A 5901-nucleotide genomic window follows, 5' to 3' on the forward strand; every position below is an offset into this window, starting at 1 on the left:
ATGGGCAAAGTCAAAATCTAAAATACAAAAGAGAGACTAAATTCATTTCTAATTTTACCCAACTCAAAATAATATTAATCACTTATTATTAAGCTAAGTGGCTTCAGAAATTATGTAATCAAAACATATTATTGTTAAAATATTGATAAAAGAAATTTCATATCAATTAAATTATAAATATTCGGATATATAAATTCTTTAGTATAGACTTAATCAAAATATTATACGACAAATTTATCAAGATAACTTCTTTTTTTTTTTTGAAAAGTATGAGTCAATTGATTGATTAAAGAGGAGTACATGAATGTCGATTCAAATCTGTTGTCATGGATAAATCAACTATAGACTCTTGGAAACCCAAATTACCTAAAAAAGGTAGCTCCCTCCCCCCTTCTGTTGTAATTATATAAACTCTTTTCACTTTCTTAATCAACAAGTACTAGAAAATTTGCTAATTTCATTGAGACTTGATTTTATCGAAGAATATTAAAATTTTACACAACAAATTATTTTCACACCTCATCTAAATGTTCAAATAAGAGATTCATATTTCAAATTTTAATTATTAAAAGATATTTCGTTTGAGATTATTCCTATGAATGCTCATAAAATTAATTAATGAGCATTCGAAATCATTACAATAAATTATAAATACTTTATTAATTACCATCTGAATATAGATTATATACTATTATTTTTTCCTCGAGGCTCTAAGTGGGGATTGACAAAGGACGAAACCCATGTTGCAGAGTGGCCTCCCAAACTTTCCCAATCCCAAAAATGGTGTGACCACACTCGTGAACATCCCATCCTTCCAAACCATGAATTATCCCAGCAACTCGCCAAGCACTCATTATCCTTCTTGGCAACCAATTCTGTACCATTTTAATTAAGAAAGAAAAATTAATTTATTGAAATTAATCTTGCATCGTAAGATAAGAATGAATCCCAGCACTAACCTCACAAGAGTGCATGTTCTCAATAGATTTAGGAGCCACCATGGCCGGAGTACTGTGGTAGTAGCAATCTTTGCGAACTTTTCTTGGTGGGAATTGGGAAAATGGAATGAATATTGTTCCTTTGGGTGCCTTCAACTGTTCTTCTTTGGTCAGGCCGTCTCCCACCAACCATATCTACAAAATATAAAAGTGAAGTGAAAAAATTGAATATTTCAATATAATTTTCTTAGCAAACAAGTAACACATGTTTACCTTGGGATCATATCTTTCTGCAAGAACCAAATTGTCTCCAAACTTGCCTACGTGCTTTAACAGCTTCTTATATTCATCATCTTTCAATGCAGCAACCTTGACACCCTTTTGGCACAAAGCCAGGGCTATGGCATAAGCAACCTTACAAAGCTTGCCCCTCAGAACTACTTGCCTTGTTTCTTCAGAAATGCTGTTCACCACCACAGCCGCCGCCAAACTGCTTCCATCCACGACCTTGATTTTAAGCTTAGGGTGCCTTTGGATATAGAGCTCTCCACTCCCGTTAAGCTCTTCATCCTGCATATTTTAACTGACATCGATTAACTTGAAAGCCTTATGAAAATGAATAATTTGGAAATTATAGCTAGACACAGAGAAGAAACATGCCTGGTTCAAAAGCCCTAGACTCAGCACCTTAGCTCCCTTCCTATCTGCCTCTGATATAGCTTCTTCAATTAACTTATTGATTTTCCCTCTTTGTCCTCGAGAAAGATACTGTGAAAAGATTGAATATATGCATATTAATTAATGAAAAAAATATGGAGAGAAAAATGTATGCTTTGATTAATTTATTACTTGCATATTGTATCTTGGTACCACCCAAGATTGTAGTTTGAGTTTCTCGAAGGTGTTCCTCTCTGAAACGAAGGCATGGCCATAAATCCAAGTCACCAACACAGACCAAAACGTGACGGGCCACATGACCATGGTGGGAGCCTGGTGGGGCTTGGAGGCCAAGGAAGCGAGTCCTAGACGAAGATGAAAGAGGGAATCTGGTGTGGTCAAATGTGTTAAATGTACAACGTCGGGTGATTCTTCTCGCCTTTTTAACGAAGCTTCATACAGAGCATCGGCGGACTTGTCCATTGTTCCGTAAATATAATCATAAAACGGCATAAAAAGGGAGTAATTGGTTCGGAATTGAGTGTGATGGAGAGAATGAAATCTGCATATTGTTTTTGTAATCGGTCAAAAAAATTTTTATTAATATCAAGATAGTACAAGCTCCGAACATCTGATACAAAAACAAATAATCAAACATTCGAATATATACAATAACTTGACATTTTATAAATAGATGTCAAAATTTGGTTCAAAATTATCAGAAAAATAATGTGATAATTGAAAAAGCATGTTTTTGCAATTGAAAAAATTAGACACAATTACAGATTTAAAAAGAGTGAGAAAGTTAATCAAATACTTACGAAGGAGTGTACATGAAATACTTGACTATAGGAAAGATTGAAAAAACCCATTTCGAGGTGAATTCAAAATTACAATGTCCCATGTTATTCATGAAATCAATGTAAGTTATGTAACCAAATACTGATACGATAGAAGCTGTTCCCATCGAGGTCGTTGTCAATATTGGTATCATAAAGAGCACAAAGTAGGAGATCATTTCTGCGAATGGGTGAATTACCGCTGCCAAGGAAAAAAATATATTTGCAGACGCATTAATCAAATGAAAGAATATGTATACCCGAAATCATATTGAAAATTAACGATGATTGCATAGTTCTGCAACTTACAAGTAATGGGTTCGGTCACTATAGAAGAATGGTGATGGGAGTGGTAGCGAGAGTAGAGGTAATGGTGGTGCAATGCCCTGTGGAGCCAATAATAAAGGAACTCGACAGGACCCGTATGAAGTAGAATTGTGATTATAACTCCATCTGATCTCCATATGGGAAGGTGAGATGCTCCTGGCAGTATCATAATTGTCAAGTATAATATAATTCCATTTAATATGATCTGATCATCCCTGCCAAACATATCCATCAATTTCCGCATGTTAGTGCCAAGATCATAGGCAATCAAACAGCAATGGAGTATAGAGATTGACCAGTTGCTTTCTCTGTCAACTTGCTCGAAGTCGATGCCCTTATCAACGATCCTGTTGCTTCCTTTGGCAGTTCGGTAACGGGAATAAGAAATCCATATTTGGTTGTGGAGGATTCTTGTCAAGAGAAATGGGAATATGAGGAAGTTGAAAAGGCCCCTCTCGTTTCCTGCTTTCGTCGCCCATGAATAAGCGCTGTGAACCACCCACGGGGCCAAGATCACGTACTATTACCCAAACATGCAAAAACGATGTGAAAAATCATCAATATTTCCAACCCAAAGGAAAATGAAAAATTCAATGAATTAATCTTAACTCATGCAATAAATAATATTGTAGAGAAATGATGCCTGGATACCTTGAAGTTCCCAAGTGATTCCCATGGCCAGTTAGTGAGAATCCCAGGTTTCGTAGCCATGTTTAATGATCTCTCTCCCCTCTACCTTTCCTTCCTCTGTATCTTTTGTTGTCTGGAACACCCAACCATTTTATAGACCGTCGAGAATTATTTATATTTACCTTTACAAAATTATATCGAGAAGATTTCATTAAATAATAAAATTATATCAATCAGATTTCGTTAAATCATTTAATTAACATTTATCATATGTCTGATTTTTTATGAAATTGTATGAATTAGTTAACACCCTTACAAATTGAACCCAAAATTGGTAAGTGGTTATGACCAAACATAAGTATATATCAAAAATATTATTGAAGATTTGAAGTATAAATTAATTAAAGATAAATTAGCACGAAAATCAGATTTTTTGGGCTCATTTTTCATGTGGTTAGATACTAATTGAAAAATATTCCCAAGCATGATATGCGTTTGGTATTCCTTTGTAAGCAAAAGACTTTTTTTTTTTTCCTTAGACATGTGACCATGTGTTGACATATCACCCAAAAGATTTTTCTATGACATTAGAAAATAAAATAGTGAAAGGAAATAACACTAATTTGGACATAATTATTCTTTAAAAAAATTTAGATTCATTTATTTTTTTATCTGAAAAAAATTATAAATTAATTTTTATAATTTTATTAATAAACAAATAAAATGAATAGCTAATGCAGAGTCATGCATAAGATCAAGATCACATATTAAATGAAGCCTGCAAACTAAGATTTGCCATAAATCTTTGATTTGATTTTGATTCCCAAAATGGAAGGTTTTTAAGATTAGAACTATATATATAACTATATACTAAGTTATTAATAAACTAATGTTAATGAAAATCGTTTCATTTGCTTGATATTATTTTATAAAAAAATTAAATAAAATATCAAAAATAGATAATAAAATAACAAATATTAACTAAACGAAATTTATATTTCCAACCCAACTTATAGGCCGAGTTCAAATACTTGGATCACCACAATGAAACCAAGTTGGCCATTTGTGTAGGTAAGCATCCATATTCATTATAGTTCATACCTAATTCCATCAAAAATTTTTTGAACTTAAGATGGATTGGGTAATTTAGTCCATTATACTTAAAGATCAAATAGATCAAATATTTTTAAAAAAAACCGACCAAACATAAATGAAGACCAAACTGACCAAAAATAGATTTGGTTTAATTGGTCTGGTTTTGGACCAATGGACTAAAATTTTATCACTTTTTTAACAAATTATTATATTAAAACGTATAAATTTAATCCATAATTATACTATATACAAATTATGTATAAATTAAATATAAGTATATATAAGATATTATTTTATTATATATATATAATTAAATACACAACTTATATGCTTTAATATTTTAATTTTTATATCAAAGTTTGTATAAATAATATGTTATAAACATTAAACCAAAAACTAAAAAATTTATTAAGTGTAATCATATACATAAAATCTATCATAAGTTATAGTAATATTTATATATAAATTAAATATGTGTATATAAATAATACATTACTTTATTATGTATATACGAAATTAATGACAAACTTATATGTTATAATGTTTTATATAAAATTTATATAAATAATAACTAATTATAAATAATATGTTATAAAAACTAAGGTGATAATTAATAAAGTTATTAAGTGTAATCATATAAATAAAATTTATTATAAGTTATAATAATACTTATGTGTAAATTATGTATATAATGTTTATACAATTTTATATATGTATATATATATTATGAAATATTACTAAATGTAATAATTATAACATATTAATACGTAGGATATTCACTATCATATATTATAATATTAACATATAAGTTATATCATTTAAAATATATAACTTGTAATTTCATATTAATACAAATTTACAAATAAATAAATAAATAAAATTGCTATTATTATAATTTGTATACATACATATAATAAATTAATATATGTTAAATATATTATTAATTAAGTTTACTATCAGTTCTTCTTAATATATATAAAAAATTTATATATAAAAATATATTATAAAAAATTAATTTAGTTTTTTTGGTGGATTGGTTTAAAAATTTTAAAATCGAGAACCGATCAAAAAATCAATTGGACCAAATATTTTGGACTAATTGATCCAATGGACCAATTAGATCGAACTGTTTTACCCAAATCACATTTAATTGGAGTAGGTAATTGGTTTGGTTTAGTTTTGTTCATCATTACCAAACAATATACTGAGTCCTCAACATATACACATTATAAAAAATTTTAAATAAATTTTTGTTATTGTATTATATTTTATAAATTTTTATACTTTTATTTTAAATTAAATAATTTTTTATAATTATTAGTTGATTAACTAACATTAATCAAAATCTTATTTATTATTTTTATATATACGTAACGTTGATATAACATTTAACATGGAAGATGAAAAGTTTACGA

The 5901-nt window shown here is 29.2% G+C and overlaps 1 pseudogene across 1 annotated transcript; it reads right to left on the reverse strand.

Annotated features, from left to right (window-relative positions):
• Window positions 1-535: 535 nt before the first annotated feature.
• On the reverse strand, window positions 536-3492 carry LOC18607128 (very-long-chain aldehyde decarbonylase CER1-like; annotated as a pseudogene). Its single transcript, XR_016024667.1, has 9 exons — window positions 3413-3492; window positions 3058-3281; window positions 2744-2976; window positions 2417-2636; window positions 1788-2157; window positions 1599-1706; window positions 1212-1508; window positions 960-1133; window positions 536-875 (listed from the first exon to the last, which is right to left on the reverse strand). The product of XR_016024667.1 is annotated as a very-long-chain aldehyde decarbonylase CER1-like (transcript).
• Window positions 3493-5901: the final 2409 nt, after the last annotated feature.

Source organism: Theobroma cacao, chromosome 2, assembly GCF_053813885.1.
Source record: "Theobroma cacao isolate CCN51 chromosome 2, ASM5381388v1, whole genome shotgun sequence".
Lineage (NCBI taxonomy): Eukaryota > Viridiplantae > Streptophyta > Magnoliopsida > Malvales > Malvaceae > Theobroma > Theobroma cacao.